Raw genomic sequence first — 15,473 nt, 5'->3', positions numbered from 1 at the left:
CTGGTCACTCTGTAACCACTTCCCTGGGGAGCTTGCTCAGTGCCCAACTACCCCTTTTTCTAATATCTGACCTAAACCTCCCCAACACAACTTCAGGCCGTTCCCTCAGGTCCTGTCACCGGTCACCACGGAGCAGAGATCAGTGCCTGCCCCTCCTCTTTCCCTCACAAGGAAGTTGTAACTGCAGTGAGGTCTCCCCTCAGTCTCCTCCAGACTGAGCAGACCAAGTGATCTGAGCTGTTCCTCGTATGACTTCCCTTCACAGTCCTTCACCATCTTTATAGCCCTGCTTTGGATGCTCTCTTATAGCTTTATGGCAGGGTATGTCCAGTTTCCCCAAGTGACTAGATGCAAATTTAAATAAGATACAACACTTTTAGCCCATTTGAAATGTATATTTGGGCTCAGTATAATCTTCCCCTTTGCCAGAGGCTGAGGTAGAAGCATGCCCTGACTAAATTACTGATTTGACTTCTGTCTCCACTAGAAGCACCACATCAAAGCTCAAATAAGGCTACACTCTACATAATTTTATTAGCTGTGATAAACCAAAGACAAATATAGAAATTTAACTTTTCAATCCTTTTAAATGTTTTTTTTCAAATAACTTTGTGCTTTCTCAAGTCTTATTTTACCATTTGTTCATTCATGAACCGCATAGACTCAAATTTAGCGTGAAATAGAAATCAATGGTTACCATTCCTAAAACATTTTTTTGCCATTTTTATCATAGCAGTTCAAATGGAGCAATTTGTATAGTTTAAGTAGTAGTTTTAAAATCCATAAAGAGCTTCCTGTAAATTAAATTTGTGTGTTAATGCAATTTGCACTTCAAATGCATTTTCAAATTGATATGTTTTCCAGCTGAGCTGATGAGTTCATCAATTCAAATTGTAGCGCTTAGAATGGTTGGCTTGTGCAAGAGTCTTGAAAACACTTCTTCATCAACTAAAGCCTTAATTGAGCTGCTTCCACAAAGATATATTAATTTGCATTTTCTTGTGAGACACGTATATATATGTATATGTGTCTGTGTATACATATATATATATATATATATATATATATGTATGTGCGTGTGTGTGTGTGTTTATATGTATGAGTTCAGCTGCTGCTCCTAAATTGCTTGCCTTGAGCATCTCTGATGTGGTGCACTCTTCCAGATTTTATTTCCAAGATGTTTTTAAATGAAGATGGGATTTAGCCAATTCCATTCACTCTCTTTTTAACAATACAGTTTAGAGAATTCACAGAGCCAAAGACTTGGAGAGTTTTTTCTATGAGCTGCACAACACAAGCCAAAGCCATGGGCAGGTTGCAGAGTGGGAATACTCCAGCATTTGCTTAGTTTCAGGATGGCTGTGACAGTTCTTTCCCAAGTCATCCCTGAGGTTGACTGTATCAAGTGTGAGGCTGGGGCGTTGCATGATTCACTTCTGCTTGGCTGATGGATGTTCCCTTAGGGACTGAAGTCAGCCAGGAAAAAATACAGTTCAGATTTAAATAGGACTGTGGCTTGAGCTGATGCAGACATGCTCTGAGGAGAAGAGAACCAGTAGGGTCTTTGACATTCCCTAACTTTTGCTGTATCCTGCACGCAGTCCTGACAGTAATATCTCCCCTAGGGGAAGGGATGAAGTATGCACTTTGGCTGTGTCCTTTATGTAGAATAAAACTTCCCTCAATTCAAATTGTAGGCTAAAAGACTGTGGTTCTATCTCTCTTGAAAAATTTTAAATCTCAAGCAATAATTTTCAGGGATGCCATACTTTCCTCCTATTGGCATCCCCATCAGCAGTCAAATGTTCTTATTGTTGTTTGTTTTATTGCTGCTACAATTATTCTGAATGCTATCAGAGAAGTTTTGTAAAACTAAGGTATGTAGCCTTTTTCTGAAGGGATTGATTTGATGTGGATAGAGAAAGGACAGAAAACCTGAGGTGCATTAATGATGAGCCACAACTCTGTCTATTGTGGAGCTCTACTGACTTGAGCCCTGTTTAAAACTGCTTTTTATAAACTGCTGTTGCTGTTATATTTCCTCTAAATTCTGTTTCTTTCTTTGTAAGGAAGTGTTTAAGAAAAGACTGGACATGACAGTTACTGCCATGGCCTAGCTGACATGGTGATATTCAGTTAAAGGTTGGAGTCTATGATCTCAAGAGGTCTTTTCCAACCTCACTTATTCTGGGAATTTGTAACAATTCTTGATAAAGATGTCTGAAAGATAGAAATAAAATGCAATAATCTGCCATAATTATAGCACCTTGAATTGAGCCTTTCCCACTGACATTAATTTTGATAACTTACAGAGCCATTTGGAGTATTTTAATCCTCTTCTTTAAACATTGTAAGAGGAACCTAAAAGATTAAGTCTATGGCAGTGGAGCTCAAAAGCATATATTTGGACATAACAGTTGTCATACTTTTATATCTTTTAATTATTATAAATATGAGTGTACTTTTTTTATACTCAGTAGTTTAAAGCCTTCTTTAGTAGACCTGTATATATTGTTACATATATGAGAATTATTTCAATAGCACTAAAATATCTGATATGATATTTAGCTTAGTAATATAGCACTTTTTTTCCAGCTGTGGAAAAAGCCTGATTGCACTAACCTCTGTATCCAGTTCCACTGTGGCCTTTAGTACATTAGTTAATGATCACAATGCCCTGAGTAACCTAACTCACTGTGTTCACTTAATACTGCTTTGTCACCTTTCCTCAGACGACCACTATTGCTTTCTCTACATTGGACAATCCTCTTTGTCCAGAAACTTCAGCAAATTCTCACTCCACTGACCATGAGGTCAAACATTGCCAGGTGGGAAAGGAAGCACAGCTCAGTCCTGGCCCACAACCTTTGTTAACCAAGCAGTGATACTGTAGTAACCCTTTTGCTCAAATCCATAATGGGCAGACTTTCCACCACAAACCCCCAGTATCTCACTGTACATAACAATAGTGGAGCGTGGATGAGTGCTGTATAATGCCTCCTTCCTCCCAGTAAAATTAAAGAAAGCTTGAGTCAGATCCCATTGTGGTTTGTTAAGCTTCTCCTGTTCAGCATAGTCTGTTCTTTCCCTCTGCTGATGATTATCAGGACCAGCAGAAGGAAATGTTCGCCCACCCTGATAGTTGGGCACGAAGCAGAGCGTCATTGATGAAACTGCTGAGAAGATGGGTGTGAGCCAAGGCACCAGACTCTGAGCTGCACTTGGTGAGGATATGAACACTTCTTCCATTCTGCTCATTCTGCCACAGTGAACACAATCTCCATCAGAGGATGGGATATAACAGATGGAGCTATAACTTAAACCACTTTGTAACAGTTCCTAAAGCTCATCTGTCAAGGATGGTGCCAGACTGCTTGTGCAGTGTTAGTAAGAGAAATTTATGTATGAACATACAATGTGGAATAGGCCTGCTGAGGAGCAAAAGCTGTGTAGCCTATAGTGTTTATCTTGCATTAATCAAGTTGTAATGTATTTACTTAGCACTATTTTTGTTTTCACTTGCTGGAATAATCCCCACAGATATTTTATTCTACCTTATAGCAGTTAAAAAGGTGAGAAATGTATAACTGAAATAATTCACTAATTGTGTAATTTTGTGGCTTATCACACAATAAACCATGGAGGTTTTTTAGAAGATCACAATAATCCAAAGTATGACACAGGTCAGATCACTTCCTACAGTCACTAGCTTTAATAAAGCTATCTATGACACTTCAACACAGGTATTTTCAGCTGAAATTCAGAAGACTGGCAAGATGTGGGGTGTCCCCTATCCCTCCATTCTGCATTTTACCATTCTTAGTGGTATCTGAAGAATATGTTGCTCACAGCTACGCTGATGGTCATGGAAATTGCAGGTACCTCATTTCTGGAAATCTTGATGCTTTTGCAGTCTTAGGGAACTGTATTTTCTTGCCATAGGATAACAGAGAGGTCAGAAGGCTTTGTGATCGTTGGCCAGAAGACTGTGGAATAATAGAATGAACTGGGGAAAAAAATGCACTGAAAGCATCTGGGAGTTCTTGTGCATACTAGACAATATATTCTATACTAATTTTCTGTGGCTAAGTTTACTGTTACTGAGGCCTAGAAGTAGCCAAATAAAACAGCAGGGAGGCTTTTTCTATGTTTCTTTTTCTATGTTTCTTGCCTCCATTTCTCACTAACATTTTTACATTTGCTCACTCCCTCTTCCAATGGAAGCAGGGGGGAAAGTGCCTGAGTACAGCACTGACATGAAGAAAAATACTGAAGGAGGCAGCATGGAGACCATGGTTTCAGCCCTTCTCCCTCCTTTGCCCAGGAGAATTTCGGTGACCTCTTGACACCTCCCATGGGAAACTTTAAATTGACAAGGGTATTTGCCAAGTAAATACAAAAAATAGCATTAAAATAGTATTGTTTCTGACTTAATCCTCCTAAAGTCAATGCAAGTGAGTTAAGGTTCCCAGAGCAGCTATAATGCACTAACCTCAATCTTGATGGCTGGGTATGTGAATGTGTATCAGGACTGATTAAAAAACACTTCCAAGCACTCACTAATAGACACTGGGGAAACTGCAAATAACAATGCCAAAAATTAAGTTACAACTTACTTCTGGCTTGTGCTGTTATATTGGTTAAATCTAATACATTTCATGTTATGCAACGCTACCTAGAGTCAAAACATTAATTTGTCCTATCAAAACAAAGGGGAAGGCATTTCATGTTCATTATAAGCTGATTGGTTATTCTGCCGTGTTTTTGCTGGGGTAAGCTATTCAAGAATGATTGTTGTGACTCTTGGAAAATATTCTGGCTTTATTATAAGCCAGTTGCCACTTTTTCCTCTGAAATCTGAAATAGAGAAACAGGAGAGTATGTTGTACCTCAAGTGTCTCCATACCATACTCCCCCACACCCAGAGAATACATTTACTGCCCAGTAACACTTGCTGATCATTATTAACTCTGATCCTGCTTGTTAATAGTAGGATTAATAGTAGGATTAATTCTACTCCAGGAGACAGGTTGCTAAACTGGAGATCTGTAGTTTAGTACTTGGAATTGTTCCTTTGCTTCCTCCCCAGCATATTTTTTAATTGACCCTGTAGAGATAAATACATCTGTGCCAGTCCTTGCCTCGTTTGCCTTACCTTCTCTTATCTTTCCAGTCTTTTTTGCCACAAGTTGCCAAGTCTTCCATGTATGAGGTAACTGGGCCTTCATGTTCCCCATGCCTGTCATATAGAAGAGGATCAGCACAATAAATCCCATAAACAAGAATGTTTCCAGGAGACAATACCAGAAAAAATGCTCACCAATATGAACTAGTATGCAGTAAAAGACCTAGTACATGCCATTTGCTGGCAGTTCTTTAGAGCACAGCTGCCTTAGCTATATGTAAGGACTATGATGTGGATTAAAAAGACATCAGTTTTTTAGCACAGGTGTGACCTTAGAGAAGAATTCTGGTAGAACTGCATTAGCAGTTTGCAGGTTTTTGGCACACTTACCCATTGTCAGTGCCCCAGTCCATCCACACACAGGGTTGCTGTTTGCATTTTCTGGGACACGTGGGAAAACATTACTCGAAAACGAATTTGACTATAGCTCATATAAAGTGTCTTTTTAAGAGGTATTTAAGGGTTGATTCTTAGCTGGGGGATGGAATCCAGCTGCCTGTTTTCTTTGGCCCCAAGAGCCAGTTTCATGTGATTTACATTTTCAAAGCTGACTTCACAATGAAAGACCTTGAGGCTTGGTTTTGAGGCATGACGTGGTTTTTTTGGGACTGGGGTTTCTTTTGGTGGTGGGGGCATGCTAGTGAGTAAATATTTTACAGCCCACATTCCTAGTTCTACAAAATCAGTGACTCCAGGCTCTGGGACAATATAAGTAAGCACAAAGGCTGGAATTTATTGCTAGTAATGATCTATGAGATAAGATTTTTCAGCTAAGCCAGTGCAGAGTTCTCTTGCCAGATGTGTGGGAGTGAAAGTGACACAAATCTTAAAAAAAAAAAAAAGATAAATCTTTGGCAATCCCAGAGTGATTATATAGCCTTGTAGCGCTAGCAGCCTCAGGGAATTCATTTTGTGTCTCAATGTCCTTATTGACTTAGAAGCCAAGTCTCAAGCTTTATGAAAGGAATCCAAAGTAGTGCCATGAATACTCCATAAATTTATCTCACTTCCTTAATCTTATTTTGAACAAAGATAGTTTTGGGGTCCTTTTTCCTACATTTCTCTGTTTATAAAGAACTATGGTAGCAGAATGATAGTGATTCTGCAAAAAAATCACTAGGGAACTTGTCCCATTCCTCCCTTACTTTCATCCCAATGTAATTTAAAACTTTCCTTCATAGTCAAGCTACATCATAAATCTTTGGTTTTTGCTTCCAAGATATCACGGACAAAAGCATGCTATATGGCTGGTACACAGATCACATCCAAACCTCTGCCTACATCCTTTCACAAGTGTACCAGAAAATGCAGAGAACCAAAGCTGAAAAGGAGCTTCGGAACCTTTTAGACAACCAAGAGGCCTAATTTGTGCTAATGGGCTGCAACTTTCCTTGGAGCTGAGGGTACATTCCAAAAAGGGACACTAAAGTCAAAGAAAATGCTTTCCCTTGTATAAGGATACTGCTTTACTGCTTTCACTAGTTTGGAATTAAAATGGTTGTGCACTTTAAATGCTGTAACATATTTAAATTTTTTATATCCTAGTACACAAACTCTTACACAATCTATCTCATCGCTTATGTATGACACCGCAGCAGAACTGTTCAAGTGTGGCAGAGATGTTTGAAAAGTAAACATGCTGATAATCCTACTTGCCTGTCACTTAGTTCTGCCCAGCAGGCACTTTTAGAAGAAAACGCTATTTTAGGGAAATAAATCTCTCTGAAAAAAAGCTAGCTGTGCATGCTTTTAAGAGCTAATATGACAACTTTTTTTTTCTTTCTTTTTTTTTTTTTTGCAAACTATCAAACTGTTGCAGCACTTGAAATTCTAAAATAACTTAGTTTAGAATTTAATCTTCTTGTAGATTTTGCTGTAAAAACACATGAATTTAATGAAATTCATGAATCCGTGAATCATGAATCCATGTGACATGGAAAGATATCACATATTTATCCTGGAGCATCTTACCAGTCCCTGCTCCTAAGTCTGAGAATGAAACAGCTACAGACTCTCCTGGGACAAAATCCAAACCAACTCTCTCTGCAGAAGAGATGCAGATGAAGGGATTATGGTACTTTTCAACAGATTGCCTGATTTGGACAGTAGGAGGAACTGCAGGACTCATCATAAAACGACAGGAACCACACTTCAGATACATTATTGCTACACATTTGTCACACTTTAGCTTTCACAAAAGCAAAAGTGGTTTTAAAGAGTTAAGCCTCTGTAAATGCACTTCCAATATCTTCTCTTGGAATAAGACACTCAGGATAAGGTGTTTCTTAAGACCTGCAGAAAGTTCTGAATTTTCATTATGTTGTCATGCAGTTACCCAAAGGAGAAATAAAATCCTCTACATCACCTTGTTGTAAAGCCTATGCTCTGAGTTGACCTGAAAATTTCTCATCTAGAAAGACTGAAAAGAATGCTTAATATGCTCTAAGGATTTATTGGTGAGAAAGTATGAATAAATCTGAGGTTCCACCCTGTTACTGACTGGAGGCACCCCAAGGCTTTGGCCATGGATGTTTGATCTTGAAGGGTTAATTTGACTGAAGGACCCCTCTAGATAAAATAGCACAGTATTGTGAATTCTTCCCTGTATGTGAAACTCACTGACTAGCTTTGTCTTCTCACAGGACTTTAGAGAGTGAAGCTGTAGTGTATTTCTAGAAGTAAAAGTATAACAAAAGGCAGAATCTAGGAATTGTAGACCTGACATGATGGATCATCTCCTGAAACCCAAAATCTCCTTCTCTCTCTGCAGCCCAGATGCAAAAGTGCCACTGACTTTCCTTTCCTTCTCCTATCTAAAATTGCAAATTTTAATATTTTTTAATTTTTTTTTTTGGTCAAAAAATTCATGTGCCAAGTATTCAGTCTCCAGACATTTGATTTCTTTCAGACACTTTGGTAATGAGGTGTGGTAATGAAGACTAAGTAAACTTTGATGAATGTTGAATATCCTCTATGATATTTTTGCTTATTTAAAAAGAATTGTTTGGGCCCTGCAACTCATCTCATCTGTGTGTTTGAACACATTTGGGTGTCCAAACCTCCAGACACTTGTCACAGTGTTCCTCAAAGATAAAACTCGACTTTAGTCATTCCAGCTCACTATCACTGGAAGTGGTTTATTACAGTTCTGCCTCATCTCAGTCTAGATTCAGTAACATGATAATTTTAATTCAATATTTATATGTTTAGTGGTTTACTCTTCATATGAAAGAGCTTTACCCTGTGACTGGAATGCAGCCCTTGCAAGTGGGGAAAATACTAATAGCTTTTTAATAGCTTACAATTTGCTAACAATATAGCAAACTATTAAAACAGCATGTAAGCGTTCCAAAATGTCTAGGGCAGTCAATAATTCTAACACTACATTCTGAATCACTTACAAATCTGTGGGACACCAGACCTTAATGAGGCTGGGAGATACCAAGAGCAGAACTGAACACATAATCTGGTATGCTCTGTCCCCATCAGAATCTCCCCTGTGGAGAGAGCACTAATTCTAGAGGAGGAAAGAAGTGTTGGAATCAATTCTGCAGCCTCACAGATTAGGTCTGTAGTTTTTCAGCTGTATGCAAGGAAGGGAAAAGATATTCTGATTTTGGACTAAACTTATTAAGAATGTATTCTAACATTTCTGCTCCTCTTCTAAAATCTTCACAGTTGTACCATCTGGCTTGATTTCTTCAAACATGCATTCTCCTTTGTTTTTCCTTTAACCTTATTTGTAGTAAGGGCAAATTCAACCTTACTGGTTAATGAGATGCAGGCACAATGTTCCCATTAGCATAATGAACATTTAAATCAAGTCCTTGACCAACTACATAACCCAACACCTTATTGCATTTCTACAAGGTACAGCACTGAATGATGCAGCTAGGTTATGGGGATCATAAGCACCCACAAACCCAGCATTTTCCTGTGACTAACCTGGTGGGAATGTCCTGTAACAAGAAGCTCACCCAAATACTGGGTAGTTGTAACATGTTTATTTTTTAATGGCACAGACACTTTTTGTATTGCACATTTCCTCCCTGTGACTCAAATCAAGTTATTGCAATAACAGCAATATGTACAAAGTTACAATCCCAGGTTCACCTTATCAGGGAGAACCACTTTGCAACATGAATGCACAAATGATACTGTTCTCAAGAAAGCTGGATGCCTAGAGCAGAGCATAAAAAATGTACTATTGGTACATTTGGGCTTCTAGTTTTTCAACTCATTTCTCCCAAGTCCTCACAAATACCAGAACAGCAGAGATTCTTCTGTGGCAGGATGCAAAAGCCTTAGAAGTACGTTTGTCATTGATGTAGTTAAAACTATTTCCCAACCCAGAAAGTGCATTAAGGATAGCACAAAACTCAGTTTGCCAGCAAATCAACTGGACAAGTATCAACCATGCTGAGGTCCTTGCTGCTAGAATTGTTGCCAACAGTAACTGAGCTGGATAATTTAAAGCTGGTACTAACTGAAAAAAACCAAAACCAACAACAACAACAACAACAAAAAAACCCACCCAAAAAACCAAGACAGCAAAGCAAAAACAAATGGAAACCCCCCTTACCTCCCTGAAAAACCTGAAAACAAAACCACAAACAAATGAAAAAAAAAATCAGCTCTTAAATGGAAAAGGAATGAAGCCATTGAAGAACATCTTTGCTCATTTCCACCAGGGACCAAAGAAAGTTGGCCATGGGCCATCCTTCATGATGTGTACTTTCCAATATAAAGCCAGCAAAATCAGTGTGGCCATCAGCAGTAAACTTTCACTAAAGGGATGGCAGTGGGAATTTTGCATGGCCTTTGAAAGGGGATGGCCACCATATCTCCAGGGGTCATTTTACAAAGAAATAACATTACCCTTTTAGCTTGAGATCCAAATTGCATGGGAAAGACAGGCTAATGTGGACATTACAAATGAAAAAACATGATCCTTTCTGACTAAATTAACAAAAAAAAAAGCTTTAAAAATATTTTAGTACAAAAATGTAGCTCAAAACAAAAAGATGCTTATGAACCTACAAATAAAATTATTCAGACTATGAATGCCACAAGACACTGTTGTGTTCTCTTTCTTATGGGACATAACACATCTTTTCCATGAGTCTTATTATGTTTGAGCCCTTTGCAGTTATCTGAAGACTTTCAGGATGGAATTCACAAATAAATTAATTATGCCTTCATATGTTTATTCTTGCAGGCCTGCATTTCTCTACATGGCACTCAGTTTTGTTTTATTACTTTAAATATATATAGTGCTAACATGACTTTTTCAGGCACATGGATTATCCCTGCTGTCAAGGGTAACAATCTTCAGGGACATTTTGTACGATTAGAAGGAAGATTGGATATGGTGTTGTTCTGTAGTGTGTTAGTGTATTTAGGGCATTAGTTACCAAATGTCTTTATGTTTAAGATTTGAATGTTGAAAAATGTTCAATTCTGAAATATCCCATATTACTTATCCATTAAATTTCCTAAGAAACTAGATGCAGATAACTATAGAGTGCATCTTCTAGCCCCTCTTCCCAATAATTCATTGGCAAAACCTGATGGAATATCTGGAAAGATTTTAAGATTCTAGAGGTTTTGTAGAAAACAGTGGTCATATAAAAATTAATCTAATATTGAATGTCCCTCATACAGCACAGGGTGCAGCAGATGTTGTTCTCCCTTCTTGTGAGCTGCCAACTTATCAATTAACCAGTGCTGGTCAAAGCCAGGAACGGTATAGACTGTCTCACATTTTAAAGACAGAGGAAAACTAAGGGTACTTGGAAACGCGCCAGAAACAGGAATTAATGCAGTAAGGGTCAGTTAAAATAGAAAGTGTAACTGTTTCAACAGAGTGGGCTGAAGACATGGGGAGTGGCCTTTAGGCTGCTCAGTCCAGAGAGGAAAAAGAAGGTATTGGTGAAAGAGGAGCGCAGAGACCACAGAGGGTTTACTGCACTAAGGATGCAGGCACAGAAAAAAGGAAAGAAAATGGTGTTACCAGTTCTTTCTGCTACTGACATTGTCTTTTGCTGTTCTTCCTATTGTCCTTTGCTTCTTCCTTTACTCAACAGCTACCAAGTGAAAAGAAACAACATACATTGGAGGAAAAAAAAATGTGCCTGAAACCCAGTGACAAAAGTACAATTCATTACACCAAAAATGTGTAAAATACAAGCAAATATTAATAGAAATTATAATTGTAGAAATCTAGGTGGTTGAGTAACTGGAGGGCCTCATCTTTCAGATCTGTGTTTTTAAGGGATTTCTGCCCTTTGCATCATGTACTCAGTAAAAGTTGTACAAGGAACTAATGAAGTGTGCATAAGGATGGGAAAATTTCAAAAAGTGAGGCCTCCTCATGTAAAGATGTCCGAAGAGTGCAATTCCCTGCTTACAGTTGGTAGCAAGAAAGAATAAATTCTTCAGTGTATCAGCAATTCTGTTCCTTTCAGTGCTGCGCCAGAGTATTCCAGGCTCTCTGAGTCAAACACTTCATGCGTAAGAGGGCAGTGGCAGACAGCTGCACACACCCCCACATTTTTTTACATGGATGATAATTGTTTAAAAATTAATTACAGCTACTGCTCAGGAAGTAACATATTTACCTGATACTCTTAAGAGTGTTTACTGCTTTGGTTTGTATTCCACAATGTATTTAGTATTTTACAGACTTTACAAAAAACACTATCAAAGACCAGCCCTGATAAAGGGGTAATCTTTTTATCTGCTTCCCTGAACTTTCATCTTGCTTCCCTGGTGCACCACTTGTGTTGTAAATTCCTTTACTATTGTAATAGATATTTTACATTCCTTAGGCAGCAAACTAAGTTTAGACAACAGTAATTGTCTTGCTTACAAAACTATGCTAGAAAGGCTGGCAAATGAGATCTTTTGAAGAAGCTAAGTCCAAAAGTGAAATCCAATTGTGAGATGAGACTTTGTTTAGATTCAACAAGTCTCTGTTTCAAATGTGCTGATTATTCTTTTTTCTGTAGTGACAGCACTGACATGGCAAGATAGAGGGATACTATGAGACATAGAATATTCTTATGTATCAGATGTTTATACCCTTCTATCTATGTTACAATACTCCCTGGAAAGCACAGACATAGACCAGAAACCCATCTGTATCAGTTTTCCTAAACTCCAGAATTCATGGGGGAGGAAACCTTATTTCTTAATGAACTGTACATATTTAGCAGCTTCAATATTTCCACTACTACAAATGAAAAATAAAATAAAATATTAGAGATGCAGTGTGATGAGTACTTACTTGGAAATCCTAATAATCAGAGAATATCATTACCATTGGAAACAACCAAGTTAGCATATCCAGGAAGTAAGACAGAAAAGACTGTCACACTATCAGCTTACCCAAAGCTACACAATCCATGTGTGAAAAAGAAAAAAAAAAAAAAAAAGGCAGCAGCGTTTTTACATATAGACACAGAATTCAAGTAAGGATGACAGCAAATTTAAAGTTATAGAATATCCTGAATTGGAAGGGACCCACAAGGATCATCAAGTTCAGCTCCTGACCCTGCATGGGACAGCCCCAAGAATCACAGCACATGCCTGAGAGCCTTATCCAAATGCTTCTTGAACTCTGTCAGTCTTTTGCTGTGACAACTTCCCTGGGAACCCTGTTCCAATGCCCAACCACCCTCTGGGTGAAGAAATTTTCCCTAATATCCAACCTAAACCTCCCCTGACACAGTTTCATACCATTTCTTAGGGTCAACTTGAAAGCTAGAGCTACACACAAACTTTTGGATTGCTTTCTTTTTTGAGTTGCAGTTGGCGAGATAACTGGAACTTAAACATTTGTCTACTTTTTCATCACCCATAGACAAGGGATCGCATTTCATCTAAAAAGAACAGGCTTTAACTTCTTTTTGGTTTATGCCAATTTGTATGTATACTAGGGTTTACTTCCTCCTTCATTCCCACAGTCTTGCAGAGAAGTATCTCACAGAAAACACCACACAAGCAAGTGCATCATATCCTGAATACAGAGGTGTGTGGTTGTGTGTGTGGGGGGAGTGTGTGAAGAGAGGCACTCACCAATTTTCTGGCATCATTTATTTAATTAAGCAGTCCTATCACAAAACCGTCTAGTTTGGAACAGACCTCCAAGATCAGCGAGTCCACTGTTAATCCAGCACTGCCAAGTCCAGCACTGACCATGCCCATGACCTCACCACAAGCGTGCTGCAAGGGCCCGAGGGAGCAGAGCCGCCCCCGAGGGCAGCGACGGACGTGACCCGGCAGCCCCGTCTCCTTCCCGGCCCGTGCCCAGCACGGCGGCCCCGGACCCCCGGAGCGGGAACCACGCGGCCTCACCGCGTCCCCCCGAGGCGCCGGGAGCTGCGGCCGCACCGCCGCGGGAGGCTCAGGGAGGGTCCCCCGCCCCGCACAAGCCCGCCCAGCACGAGGAGTCTCCTTGGGCGGGCCGCCGTGGGCTCCGGGCACCGCGGCTCCTCCTTCTGTGGGGCCTGGCAGCCGCAGGCCGGAGCTCCGGGTACGACTTACCACAGACAGCGAGCGGGGGCAGCCCTGCAAGGAGCGAGCGAGCGAGCGACCACCCACCCTCGTTCCCTCCCTCCGTCCCTCTTGCTCGTTCGCCGCCGCCGCCCCCAGGCAGACGGATGGCAGCCCCAGGTGCCCGTCCGGGCTGCCCCCAAGGCACAAGGCAGGGGGAAGCGCCTGTTCCTCCCGTCCCGGGAAGCCGCCTGCGCGCTCCCACCGCCTCAGCCACTGCCCGAGGCACCTAGCGAGGTGCGGATGGCGGGGAGGACGAGGCGGCCCCGCGCCCCGTCCCCGCCCGCGAGGGGCGGTGCTGCCGCTGGGCACCCGCCGGGCCCGCCCCCGCTCCCTGCCCGCGGCCCCTCGGCGGGGCGGTGCCGGGCGGGGCGGTGCCGCGCCTCGCGTCAGCGGCCCCTGCGCGGCCGGGCGGGGAGGGCACGGGAGTCTCGGCGCTGCCGCGGCGGGAGAGTCAGCGGTGGGGCCGGCGGCGGCGGCGGCTCCTCACGGGAACAAAGTGGGGGGCGGCGCGGCCACACGGTGAGAGCCGGGTGAGGGACGGGGAGGGGGCGGCGCTCGAGCTCCCCCGGGACCCCTGCGCTCCCCGAGGGGCGGCTCGGCGCGGTGCGGCGGAGGGGCCGCGGGCCCGACCCCTCCCTCCCTCTGCCCAGCGCCTTGGGGCGGGGTGACAGCGCCGTGCCCCCCGCCCGCCCCCGCCTCCCGGGGAGCCGTCCCCGCTCGCCCCGTGTCCCCGCAGGGACCCCTGCGCTCCGCCGCCGCCGCGGTGTCCGCCCGCCTGCGGGTCGCTGTTCCCCCGGGGAGCAGGGGAATATAAAGCAGTGGATCGGGGAGGCGGTCCGGGCGCGGAGCCCGAGAGCAGGTAGGTGCGGGACGGGTGCCTGGGGAGCCGGGGGCGCCGCTCCCGCAGGCGGCTGCGGGGGCTGGCGGGAGGCGCTCAATTTCGCCCGGCGCTGGGCACTGCCGAGGTCAGCGAGCCTTTTTCTGCCCGCGAAGCATCCTGGTGTGACTTCTCGCAGAATGCTTTTTTTTAGGGGGGCTCTTTAGTGGTGTTTGGGTTTTTTTTTTCCCTCTCCTTTGCCAGCCCGTCGCTACACAGGCTGGAGCTGGCCGGGGGATCGCCCCTGCCTCTGTGGTTGCATACGCAGCGCTCGTGTTGTCCTAACGATATGGCAGTAGCACTTCCTGCTGTAAATCACTTCGCGATAGTTTTTGAAGCGCTTCTTTAAGGCGGCACTGTAATGAACCCTCTTGTCAGTGCTTGCGGTGAGCTTAAAACCCTGTGAGCTGGAGGCTGTTTTTAAGGCTGAGCTGTGTAATGTGCTGCAGTAGTTTTCATAGAAAGGGTAGAAACGTAGTTCACTGCTGGTTTAGTGTTGGCATAAATGTAATTCCCCTTTCTCTGCCCTGTTGGTGTAGGCTGTGTGGTTTTGGACCCCGTTGTAGTTACCTTTGTCATCTTCTTGTTGTGAAAGAAAGCTAATCTCAGATGTTCAGAGAGACTGATGTATTAAGAACTATGAAAAGTAAGCTTTATTAATACTGCTGTACTGGGGATAGCTCTTTGTTCTAGAATAATTTGGGTAAATAAAACCACTCCGACTGAAATTTATGGGGACTTGAATTTAAAAGCCTTAGGTGTTAGCATTTGTTAAAATATTTTAAATAAATAGATACATTGATGTCGATTGCTATTACTGTATTTGTGTTTCACTTATTTAATTAGTCTAGT

The 15,473-nt window shown here is 42.2% G+C and overlaps 1 protein-coding gene across 2 annotated transcripts in view; it reads left to right on the top strand.

Annotated features, from left to right (window-relative positions):
- Positions 1-14,177: 14,177 nt before the first annotated feature.
- SH3RF1 (SH3 domain containing ring finger 1) overlaps positions 14,178-15,473 on the top strand; it is an 82,813-nt gene continuing 81,517 nt past the window's right edge. Inside the window, exon 1 of one of the 2 annotated variants that reach the window (XM_036382631.2) lies at positions 14,178-14,263. The gene's annotated coding sequence lies outside the window, so the exon portion shown is untranslated. Of the gene's footprint in view, positions 14,264-14,293; positions 14,604-15,473 lie in introns of those variants that run through there. The other variant, XM_036382630.2, reaches the window with a different exon arrangement.

Source organism: Molothrus ater, chromosome 4 (assembly GCF_012460135.2).
Source record: "Molothrus ater isolate BHLD 08-10-18 breed brown headed cowbird chromosome 4, BPBGC_Mater_1.1, whole genome shotgun sequence".
Lineage (NCBI taxonomy): Eukaryota > Metazoa > Chordata > Aves > Passeriformes > Icteridae > Molothrus > Molothrus ater.
This window is presented reverse-complemented; position numbering and strand designations above follow the sequence as displayed.